At 40.4% G+C, this 13,157-nt stretch overlaps 1 protein-coding gene across 9 annotated transcripts in view; it reads left to right on the top strand.

Annotated features, from left to right (window-relative positions):
* Window positions 1-13,157, top strand: part of si:ch211-285f17.1 (sickle tail protein homolog) — a 97,794-nt gene that overhangs the window by 21,371 nt on the left and 63,266 nt on the right. The gene's annotated exons all lie outside the window — the stretch shown is intronic.

The raw sequence follows: 13,157 nt of genomic DNA, 5'->3' as shown, positions 1-13,157 counted from the left end.
CCGGGGACAGAGGAGAGACAGGCGTGGACGTAGAAAGTGAGAGATGAAGGCGACACTACAGGAAGGACATGGAGGGGATTGATCTAACTGGTGATGATGAACAAGATCTGCAAAGGTGGAGGAGGCTAACTTGCTGTAGCTACCTTCATGGGAAATGGCTAAACACAAAGAAGGTGGTGACGTCATACGTGGTAGAATGTGACACTGATCTTCAGATTAAAGTGCATCTCAGTTGTGCACAACTTTAACTGGCACTCTTAAATTAAGATCTGGTGATGTGCAAGAAGCTTACTTCTGTTAACTGTGAAAAAGGTATTTACACTTAGATTTTTTCATTTGTCATTTAATAACAAGAATAAATGTGATTGCTCCCATGGATCAGCAGTGTGAAAATAAAGAAATAAATAAATAAAAAATAAATAAAATGATAAATTAATAAATACAAAATTTTAAAATAAAAAAAAACTAGAAAAACAACAAACAAAAAACAATAAAGGAAGCAAACAAACAAAACAGATGTGAGTGTGAGTTAAATCGGATGTGTTTCACCTCTGAATAACAACCCACGATACTGTACTGGTTCCACTTGCGCCATCCACTCTTTCATCGTCTCTTTCACTAATTCTAGTGAGCTTTTCACATCTCCAGCTTTGATCAGCAAAAGGGACCTGAAATTGCATTGCACCAATTTCATTTTTGTTGTAGCCGCTGTAACTGTCTTGAGGATATTTAGCGTTTCTTAACTCACCTGTCTTTCTTATTTCAGCTGTCTTGCTTTATTATATTTTGGCAGCTTTCATTTTCATTGATCGTCCATGGGACGGATTGATGTCACATTTATCTAGTGGTGTAAATGAAGGATGTTGAACATATTTTGTGGGCAACATGTCTATAAATGGCCCACAACATCCTTGACACAACTGCAGCCCGAATGCATCAGTCTTAGTATGAACATGGTCCAGAAGAGCTGCTTGTGGAATCACTTCCAACTGCCCCAGTTGGGTGCAGATTAGGAAATAGAGGCCAAGAGGTTGAGAAAGTAGTCTTATCACCCTCCCTGTGGACCTCGGCACTGGCCCGGTGGGGCGCCAGCTCCCCTTGTTTTTGGAAGCTAGCGCTCTTAAACAAGATAGTTGAAAGGGTTCTACTCATCAATGTTCTATACTGGCTCTGCTTGTTCAATGTGGAGTTCAGGGTGACTTAAGACAGAAAATGACAGAAGCAGGTCAGGAATGTGAGCAGGAGCATCAGCAGGTCTTGATCTGCGTCTGGAGTGAACCCCTCCCCACAGTAAAGACAGGTTATGGGTTATTGCGGGGCAGGTTTTTACTGGAAACCAGATGTTCTTGCCTCAGAAGCTTTTTGGCCTTTTTTCTCTGTGGTTTTGTGTGCAGACCACCGGTTCACATGAAAACAGTAAAACGATTCTACTGAGGATTAGTGTGTGGTACAGTATGACACTGAGAATCTGTTTTCTGGAGACTGTTTAGTCCACTTCAGGCGTTTCAGCTGTCAGACATTTAAACACCAGCTGTGTGCTGACGAATGTCAATTACCCAGATAACTGCGTCAATAAATAAACCGGCGGAAACAGTTTTCCTGGTGCTGGTGTCTCCCTCTAGTTATCACTGGCAATGGTTTAGTGCTCCTACCTAACGCTGTTCATTTCCTCCACATATTTGCGGAATACTCAGGTGGGAAAATATCAGTTTCTGCCACTAAGTGCTTGACATGGGGTGTAATTCTTGTGTGTCTTTTACTGGGCTTGTTGCCTCCTCGCCTCGTCAAGGGTTAACAGAGAGTATAATTGTGTGACAGGTAACATTTTCAGCCTGTGACACTCTTCAGAGGTGGCTCTGCTCCTCGCCAAAGGGCCAGATTTGGCTGTTGAAGTGTCAGCTCCAGCCAAGCAGAATTCATTTGACATTTTTTCCACCTATAGACGACATGTTGGCTTCAGAACAGGGTCACATTCAGTTTTCCTGTCATCATGCAGAACTTCAGACGCCACATTTTTCCCTTTCTAAATCCTCAACTGGAAGGTGAGCAGAAGTGATTTCAAAAGACGACACAGTGACAATTATCAGCCGTCTCTCTCGTTAATAAATAAATCAAAAGTACAGTGTCTGATCTCTGTCATTTTTTATTAAACTTATCAGAACAGAGTGGGTCGATTTTTAACAAAAGTAAAAGTTGGTCGGGTTCACTGTAGGCGTCAGTGTGGGCTGCTCACAATGAGCGGTGATGATTAAGCCTTTTAGCTAATAGCTGAAAAATATGTGTTCATTTTTGCAGCCCAAATTATGTGTAGCAAAAAAATTATTGACTTGACTAACTGGGAAAGTTGGTGGTTCTGAAGTGAAAAATGTTTCCAGAGGTGATAAGAACAACCAGATGAATAGTCTCTGAAAACTTCTCCTTTCTTTGTGAGAACAGCGCCCATGCCCGTCTTCATGACCTCATTTGAGCTCCTTTATCTCACCGGAGTTTACAGATTGTACATGATAAGAGACAGCTCCTGGATGGAGCTCGCCTTTTCAATTGTGAGTCAGTGGAGCACACTGTGTTGCAAAAGCCAACATGTGTCACAAGTTTGAACACTTGTCAGTTGTTGTTGCTTGCCTGACTGCATTTTACAACATCAGCATAGTTCATCTTGTTTGTGCAAGTGTTGGCGTTTATTGACTCATGCCTGTCTTTCGACGGATGTTTGAACGTTCAACTCCAAGTCTCTTGACAGCATCACTGAATTACTGTTGTGTTACACGCTTCTGCTTTGATCTATGTACCTATCTACCTGTCTGTCTATCTGTCTGTCTGTCTGTCTATCTATCTATCTATCTATCTGTCTGTCTGTCTGTCTGTCCGCCCGTCTGTCTGTCCGTCTATCTATCTATCTGTCTGTCTATCTATCTATCTATCTATCTATCTATCTATCTATCTATCTGTCTGTCTGTCTGTCTGTCTGTCTGTCTGTCTGTCTGTCTACCTATCCATCTATCTATCTATCTATCCATCTATCCATCTATCTATCTATCTATCTATCTATCTATCTATCTATCTATCTATCTATCTATCTATCTATCTATCTATCTATCTATCTATCTATCTATCTATCTATCTATCTTCTAGTAGTTTCATTTTCATCTGATTCCATTGATCAAACAGACCTCTAACACTCATCTCTAGTATCATTCCAGTTTGCTTGACTGTGTTATTTGACCTGCCGGATTTTATTGGCGCCTGTATGGGACGGTTCACCTTCCACCTGGTCTTATCACTCAGTAGCTCAGAACCCGCAGTGATTCATTAGCAAGATGAGTTAATGGTGCGTTCATGGACCTGCCGTCTGTGTTCCCTCCGAAGTGGAAGTGAGTCAGCTCCCGAACAGAAACAGAGATAATCAGGTCACTGAGCGAGAAGAAAGAGCTTTATTTATGTGTCTCTCCATGAGTTTGTGTCTGTAAAGCCCCCTTTTGGGTACGTTGGGTTTTTTTTCAGGGTATAACTTGGGCCATTGTTGGCTCCTGTCTAGGTGTGGAATTCTTTTATTCAGATGACGTGACCCGTGCAGCTGTTGACTGTGTAACTCAATGTAAACACTATGGAGTTGTATTGAATTAGTAATGTTCTTTCTCTTCGTGACACTTCAAGACTCGCCGAAACAAGCTCAAGCCCATCATGATCCCATCGATCGCGTAGTCAGGGATCAAGTTAGGAATGTATACAGAGCTGCTGTGTCCATTTCTCCACTCCCCTGTTATTACCAGTGCCTGTAGTTATGCACCATTGAGTCATGTCGTCTATTTTGTTTTGTCACTCACAACACATGGATCATAAGGCATGACACGATCACAATGTATCAACATGCTGTTACATAAATTGCACTGTCTTCACACAAATTGTGTGGCAGGTCGGACGCATTGTGTCAGACTGCATCCATCATCACATCACTCACTCAGCAAATTGCTGTCCCTCAGGGAGTTTGATGCTGTGAAGTTCAACCAATGGCCGGGGTCCAGCGCAGATTATTCCACCATATGTTCACTGCCCCCACTCCCTTACCCTGTTTTGGTCAATACAACAACAACAAGCGTTTAATCCCATGTCATTATCATTTAGATATTTGACTTTATATACAGCTAACAGCTCATTTCTTCATTGCAGTGCCAGAACAAACACAAAAATTAGCTGAAGAACTACAGCACAATGTGTAAGGTTTCTTTCAGACAAGACAACTATGTATACTGTGACATCCAGGCGAAACTTGACTCATATAAACACATCCATCACTCCCCAAAACTTTTTTTTTTTGTGTATGCTATGTGGAAATTGAGAAACCACTGTTGAGTGTTATAATCCAAGGTTGATTTAAAATAATTTATTATTGAGACCAAGCTGATAACCTGCAGTTGCTTCTTTAAGCACCAGTGTCTTTTGCCCAGTTTTTAAATCACAATCCTGCATCTCTTTTTTCAAGACGGTGGCAGCAGGTTGTTTTTATTTCAATAATAAATGGTGAAAAGTATTCACTTAAATTTAAGGCAGAAAATCTGTCACTTTGACATGCACTCATGGAGCAGTATACCAATGTCCAAACAAGCACATGAGCCACATTCATTCTGCATGTTTAATGCTACAGAGGGACATGATGGTGATCGCAGATAAGAACAACCCATAGATTTGCTTCCGCAGATAATCCAAATAAGCCAACAATCAGCTCATGATCTGTTAGACATGAGTGGTGGAGAGTGTGGTGGACTTTGGTTCATGGTCGTAGTTTAAAACTTATTTTTAAGACAGGGAACCTTTGACAGTGACACTGGTTGACTCTGACTCTCTGGATCCGTGTTTATTTTATTAAATGGAGTGGTCCTCATAGGTTCTCTGGCATGGTCGTCTGCCTTGGTTCACGTCGTCACATGCAGGTTTCCCACTGCGCTGGCGCCTCGGCGTAACACCGTGGTGAAAATAGTTGGATATTGGACGAAGCTCCGCTCTGGTATTGGTGGCAGCGTCCTCTTCCCCGTCCCCGACTAGGGTTCACTGACACACACTCTCTGCTCTCTAATGCTATGACACGGCATCAGTTAGGGGCCATCAACAAATTATAAAGCGGTCAAAGTATTCGTGAAATCTTCAGTAAGGCACTGGAAAACAACCATTTTAGGAGGGAGAATTGTGAAAAGGTTTTTCATCACACAAGACAAAGGACTGACTGTTTGCATGGTGATTTCGAGAATAGAGTATGACTAAATGATCATTTATTCACATGATTTCTAATAATTCTTTAATAGCGTCTGGCAAATGTTTCCAGGCTAAAGTTAACTGAGAAAAAGAGACATGATATACAGCAGACAGACGGCTCAATTTAACCCCTAAATAAAGCTGGCAGAGCAGCCTGTGAGACACCAGCGGCTTCTACCAGAGACGTGAAACACTGATTTTTTTCATCTCTACGCTTAGTTAACAATTAAATCTAAACATAGACAAATAATGATGTTGGAGACAAACTCCACTAACAAATTTCATCATAAAACAGTTTGAAGATACACTGCAGTGTGTCCAACACATGGAATAGAATGAAAATGTATTTATCGTGATAATTATTGTCATTGCTGAAGTTACAACATTTATCGTGATAACTTTTTTGGTCCATATCGCCCATTCCTAGTGGCTTCCAAAGTGGTCCCTGGGCCCCCCAATTACTGAGACTGGGGGTCACTTTAACAACTTTCGGGGACCATGACGAAGGAAAAAAAATAATGTAGCATGTTTAGCGCAGCCAGCAAAACAGGGTCGGCACCTGTAGAAATATGGAATTGTCTTGTGTTTGACACGTTGTTTTCTATTCATGAGGAGTCCTTCAATGCAGCCTAGTCTCTAGCCTGACCCCTTGAAGGCACTTTTTAAAAAAAAATGCTTTATCACTTTGGAAATAGAAATATAATATGCTAGAAAAGTCATTGTTTTTAATGAATCTGGCCAAACACTGAGCTCTAATGTTCACAGAGATTTTAAATAAAGTTCAATATGTCAGAACTTTTCTATGACAGCAGCGTCTTTCTCCCCTCTACCTTTCTCTAAACAAATCATAGCCAAACCGTGTTCTGCGGGGCATTTCTTTATGTTTTCTCTCGTGAAGTGATTCACGGTGACTCGAGGAAAATATGGTTCCTAAATTTCTGGCTTTATGGGTCCATTCGGAGCCGCACATTACTTGTCGTGTTTGTGCCAGGGTGATGGCTTGTAAAGATAATTGATGATGCACATCATGAGACAGGAGGCCCATGTGGGATGAAGCAGCATTAAATCTCACTGATGTACTGGGCTGCTTTTTACTTGCCCTCCCACCTCGGTCCCGTGAGAAGGAGAAGACTCGGAGACACGGAGAGTAATAACCAGGCTGTAGCAGAGGAGACAATAAATATACCACTCTCTAATTCAGTTTACAGCCACAGTGTGTGTCTAATTTCCTGTGATTTGTTTTATGTAAAATGAGCAGCACATATATACAAAGTATATACATTTATTATTTATTTCTGACAAATATTTTATCGTAATTGTAATTTTATTTTTATTTATAACAATGAACTCTGGATCTGAAATTTCCTTTACTCACCTGTGTTCAGCACGGAGGCTAATCTTTAAAGTACATAATGATTTTGATCAGACAGTGGTGCCTAAAACACTTCGTAACTATACAGATACAGATCATAACTATATTGACGATATGAGTGCCTCTGAGGTGAAACAATTGTCACCTTGCATGAATCTCACATTGTGTCTGCTCAAATGAAGTCGAGGCATCTTTTTCAGTTGCAGAAGTATGTTAGTAGTACAAAGTATTTTCTACTAAAATCAATAAGGCCCATGCAGCGTTAGCTTTGAGCTACTTCTAAAGTGACATTAATGCATTTTTCATTAAAACAAAAAGCCCTTTTTTGGGCTCCTGTCATACTCCATAACTCCATAATGCACTGCAACAGTGGAAGCCAGGCAGGTGTAGGGACATTCTGGAGCATATGTTCAAGCCAGAAAAATGGGCACTCTTCATGAAAATGTTCCTAAATATGTTATTATTATTATTATTATTATTATTATTATTATTATTATTATTATTATTATTATTATTATTAATAATAATAATAATAATAATATAATAATAATAATAAAATAACAATAATAATATATTTAGGAATTATAATAATAATAATTATTATAATTATTATTATGTCAGCTGATTAACAGCAGTCAAAACCACTTACTGCAACCGAAGTAATGGAAATATTAATCACTGAAATGATAATTCTTTTCCTTTGATCTTTAATTTGACTCAACACTTGTGCATTGTACGTAGTTCAATCCAAATTTCATGTAGTTTCTCGTCTTGCAACTTCAAATGGCTCACATTTCGACACATGCTGCAATAGCACTTCTCCTGGCTTCTGCACATCCATCACAGTGGAATGAGTTTCCTCGCCTCCACCTCAGAGTTCAATAGTGCCTGCCGTGTAGCGCCCCCAGCTGTACAGCTAATAGGATTTCAGGTTGAACTTGATTCAATATCCCCACATGGCATGTTCCAGTGCTGCTGCAGTTTGATGTTTATTCATCTGCAGCACAACTTGTTTGACTTCTCACTCAAAACTTTTCTGCAGAGTTTCTTTTCTGTGACAGACCAGCTCCAGTTTGACAGCTACCCTCGTGCTGTTAAATACATGGGAACATGGAAGCCCGGGACATAATGTGCTTCTCCCCCACCTACTTTTAAATCTGGGGATTTTTTTTTTTTTTTGCCAAGAAAAGTAATGCGGCTGAGCTGGGTGATGAAGTAATTGCAAAGACATGCAGGATTTTCGAGCAGGCAGGGAAAGCTATCACGAGACCGGCGCTGTATTTCAGCTGGGTGTCACACTGAGCCGCCCAGACTGGGTGGGAGAGCATTATGGGCTTCAATTGGAGCGGTCACTGGGATTTAGATATATCCAATTAACATGTATTTTTAAGTGGATGATGATAGGGAGCTTATGGTGGAGAGGAAGAAACACAATAACAATGGTATCATGGATGTGTAACATGAAAGTAACATTCATTTGCAGGAGAAGTTTTTTAGTTTGGTCTCATCATTTATGTCCTGTAAATTGGACAATGCTTATTATAAATACTGTATTGTTTCAGCGAAGATACACTTAACCTTGAGGGAAATGTATTTTTCCTGCATCATATTCAAAAGACATTCCATGTGTTGCATATACATGAAAGAAATACGCAGACAAAGAGAGGAGCTGGAAGGATAAGTTATGGTTTGTGGAAGCCATTTCCCTCCGTGGCTTTCCGATCACATGACTACTTCCGACTCAATAATCTGAAGAACTGAAGACTCCCACTGTGTGACTTCATCTCCATCATCTCCATTTTATTTTATTTTATTTTATTTTATTTTATTTTATTTTATTTTATTTTATTTTATTTTGATGAAACAGATGGCTAATACACGTACATTTCCAGGATGAATTTTGTGCTCTCTTTACGTACATCAGTACTTCAGCCTGTAGAAACCTTTTTCATGTTTTGTGCGCCCCCCTGTGTGTGATTTGAGTGAGTGGTTGGTCTCTCACACCTTCTGGCCTAATGCAACATCTGACACTGATAATTAAATGAATGAGTACTTCCCTGTAGAAAGTGGAATGAGACCGTCAGTACTTTTTAGGATGTCCGCCTGAACACACTGACCCCACACTGCTTTTGTACCAGGAGCATGACCCTTATTACTTCAACTGGTTTGTATTCCAGTTGTCTCCAGTCAGCTCCAAGTCTCACTTTCTGTCCATCAATCAACTTTAAACCCTCCAGAGACATCTCTCTTCTGCCCGGCCTCCTTGCTTGAGGACAGTGGTCACAGTCAGCTCTCTATTAAACCATTAGGCCCCCTGTCAGCTCTTGGAGAGCTGCACATGTTGAGGTCAGACGACAGATTTCACGGCCACAACTGTGTTGCTCTTGTTGTTCATCGCTTCAGCTGAAGAAAGCAGACAAGCTGCTCAAATCTGACCCCTTGACTGGCTACCTTTCCACCCTCTCTTCTCTTTTCTGGCTCCTATAACTAGATGTAACTAAAACCAAATATTTTTCTTGTCACATACATATCATACCACACCGTTTTGTGAAAATGCCAGGCAGATGGACTTGGGTTCTCATGTCAGGGTAAAGTTAAAACCTGCTGTTCACAACATGGCGGCTTAATGTTTAGTTTGTCAATAATTCATTGGGGAAGAGTTTTCCTTTATCAAATGTGACATGACTTATATTTTTGCCTGCTTCGTATTCATACTGCAGAAACAAGGAAGACAGCGTATAAGATGCAACCCTCAGACAATAAGATGATTATTGCATTCACAAACAAAAAAAAAAGATTTCTGTTCTGTATGTACTATTCTCGGAAAAACTCCTTATTTTGTGGCAGTCAAAATAAGGTGCTTAGCTAAACATATGTTTTTATATAATGCATCTGGCTTCTGTTGGAAGTACAAGAAATGTATATTAACACTAGAGACATATTTCCTGAAAATTTCACCCAAATCTGTCCTTAACTGTTGGAGTTATTTTGAATACAGGCCAACCACTGCAGTCAGTGGAAGGATGGTCACAAATGCAACAAGGGATTTATGGGTCAGATGTTGGTCAAAAAAAAAAGAAAAAGAAATGCATCACAACACAATTGAATAGTGGTGCTATCTAAAGTCATGTTTTCCACTAATGATTTTAGCTTCCAACTTTTTACCTGAAGATATATTCAAAATCCAGAAAGGCTGGATTCATTTCGAGTTTCTGAATGAGTGAATGTTTATTTCAAGTCTTTGATACGTTACAGATAAATCGCAGACATTTCAAACATTACTTGGCATATCATGAGTGTTTCATGACTATTATATTAAGTTATTAATTTATTATGATGTCAGTATTTCTTATTACAAGATATAGAGATTGAAAAGGAGAACAGCGAACAAGAGTTCTTATGAGGCCTGCACCTTATTCCCACTTTCCATATTTTTGGATCAGTGACTGTGTGTGAACTGTCGATGTATGAATACTCTTGTGTAGATCAATCTTTGACAAGACAGTTTAACATTTTGCTTTGTGCAGAGATTTTTTATTTATTTAATTTCTTCCTTTTTCCCCTGGTGACAAATCTATTTCATGGGCATTCTGACTGTGAATAGTTGGTGTCTGTTATATTTTTTTCAATCAAACTGATCACAAGCTCTAGGGTGGTTGCGACCACAGCTCTGATTCATAAATTGGTCTTTAAAAGTTGTTTTTTTTAAGCTTCTGCCACCGTAGCATTGATGTGCTGCTGATAACTATTAATAGTCCACAAGGAAATTCCATTAATTTAAATTGAATAAAGATTTTATTGCTGAAAACTCTCTTGTGGTTTCACTGTCTTGGTAACAGATGTGCCATCGTCTTCTTGCTGTCAGGGGCTTTCCAAAACTTAACTCAGTAATGGGCATAAATTTCAAAAAGTTCAGAAGCTCAAATACTGCTGCAAGATACAAGTACAAATGAGGTAAGTTCTAATTGAGAGTTGGACCGTTTTTCCTCCCTTTGTTCTCCCCGTTCTCCCTGCTGTCCCTCCCACTCGTATAAACAAACTTGTCATTGGTTGTTCAACTTCATGTGTCAGAGCTCCTCTTCACGGTGGCCACTGCTTGAGTTCATGCACGTGCACCCACAAAGTGACCAACTGTGCGACAGACAGGCACAAGCAGTCACGTAGCCCTCTGACCCTCTGTGCTGAGCTGCTTCTCACACTGTTTCTCTGCCTCCCTTGTGTGGTCGGACACAGTCCCATCAAACTGACCTCATAGTGCCACATTTGCTTATCTGACCCGGCTGTGATCTCACACCTCTCAATTCACATTCTCATTACAGACCAGCCTGTTGTAATGAATTCAATCAATGGCTGTTGAAGCTGCTCCTCTCACAAATGCACAACGGCGTGAAGCGAGAAGTTGACCGCCTTCGTCTTATCTCTGTTATTACTTGATGTTTTGTTTGTGCATGGACTTCAACATCTCTTCGGTTTGTTGACGCAATTGTTGCCATCAGCTAAACTTGCCAACATCCCTGTGAAACATTATGAAACCGGCTTAAAATAGAGAGCAGTAGCTCACCAGGGATTTTGGATTTCAAGCTAAATATGTGTAAAAAGCAGCTTATTTATTTATTCCACAGACGGGAGCATGGTGGTATTTAAGGGGAGCCTGCCAGGACTTGCTATGTTCTGATCAGTTTTTCGAAAAGGATGCCCTTCAAAACCATGAACGTTAACATGGACAACAAGAAACCAGCTGTGGACTTCACCGATTAAACAATGCTGTCCATGTTAACATGTCATTCTTATTATAGTCAATACCAATATATCTGGGCGAACCTTAGGTCACATGAGGAAGGATCTCATTTCTCATGGGCTATGTACCGTTTCCTCACTGAAAGCCATGGTCTTGAACTTCGAGTATCAGATCCACAACCCTGCTGCCACTTTCTCAAACAATTTCCCTCGTGACGATCTGCAGCTTCTGCTGCTTTGAAGCTGCCAAACCAAAAATCCACCTGGCCTTGGCTTCCAAATCCATGTTGCTGCGGAGAAAATAATATTAAATAACTTCTATATCTTGGCTGCCTAACTGTAACCAAAAGGTACCATGAACTGGTTTGTCAGTAAAATGCTTGACTCTTATTTTGTTTTGCACGAGTCATGGATTTGTTAGTGGCTGGATCAAACAGCAGGGGTCAATGACAAACCGTCATTTTAGAGCTTTGACAAATCCCTCTTTTGTATTCCATGAGTCATGTGCACAGAAATCTCTCCGTAAAACCTCCACAAGTCTGCTCTTTTCATGACAACTTGCCTTTTGGATCTTAAAGCATCTTCTGCTGGGGCATGTGGAGGAGTTATTTTTATTCATTTTTTCCCTTAAATTTTGTGTGATATTGTAAAAAAAAAAAAAAAGCTGTGAATACAGTTGCCTTCCGAATCACCCAGGTGGCTGATTCAATGCACTGCGGCAGGATCAGCTTCTCAATAGCAGACTGGCACAAATCTAAAATGCTTCAGGTGTAATCCTCCACCACTCGCGAGCTCGTCAATCCCAAATGTTTTGATTTATTTTGTCTGTGCTCTGCATATGTTTCGACTCTCTTTTATCAGCATTGGAGGGATTTAACCGACTGATATTATTCAAAGTGCTTCTGTTTACGTTTGAACTGGAAAACATGTCGCCACTGCATTTCCTCTCAAGCCCATATCTGTAGTCCAGGCATGTCGCACTCGAGTCCTGCCTGCCACTCCAGCTTTTCTGCTGCTTTTCATAGAAACAGCAAACTATATGAATCAGCTGCAGCATGAAATGATACATATTTACCTAATAATAACCAATGCATATGAGTTTATTGCATATTATTTATCATGTTATTGTCCGAGATTATTCCCATATTTGCGTACATCACAGGTTGATCTGAACTCAGAAATAGGTTTTAGAAATTATGTGAAGACACTATGAATGTGTAGTGCAGCACTGACGGGGTGAAAGCATGACCAGGAAGTTTTGCTACTCTGTCGTACTCTTATTAATCCCTCCTCTCTACTAAGTGTACCCTTGTGTGTTACACAACCCTTTGTGCATTACACAACAACAAGCGTGCTTCTCCCTGTCTTGCGTCCGTCACACAGGAGGTCACTTCGGATACAATTTGCTACAGGGAGAGGAGATTTCTACTGACATGATTGTTCAAAAACACAATGCATTGCAGATACTCAAGGAGTCAAAGGCACTGCCTCAACCCACTGTTACCACAGAAAGTGCTGAGTCCACTTCTAGTTAATGATAGTATTTCCACCAGGTAACGTGTTGTCTCTGAAGCGTGCCAGATGTGGCGTGGTGTTGCTGTTCAACTGAAATATCTGGCTTCTATTTTTGACACGCATCTGTCTCGAGTAGCACAGTTCACTTGGCCAGAAATTCAGCAGATGAAAGCAGTGGATCCAGTCAGTTTTTTGAAAATAAAGTGCTACGTGTAGATTTTGAATGGCATTTCACTCAGAAGCCTCTCAGTTTCCAGCACATCCACCAGGTAAAAGACGGTCTCCC

The sequence above is a fragment of the Synchiropus splendidus genome, chromosome 3 (genome assembly GCF_027744825.2).
Source record: "Synchiropus splendidus isolate RoL2022-P1 chromosome 3, RoL_Sspl_1.0, whole genome shotgun sequence".
Classification (NCBI taxonomy): domain Eukaryota; kingdom Metazoa; phylum Chordata; class Actinopteri; order Syngnathiformes; family Callionymidae; genus Synchiropus; species Synchiropus splendidus.
Note: the sequence above shows the minus strand (reverse complement) of the source record. Positions and strands in the feature narration are given on the sequence as shown.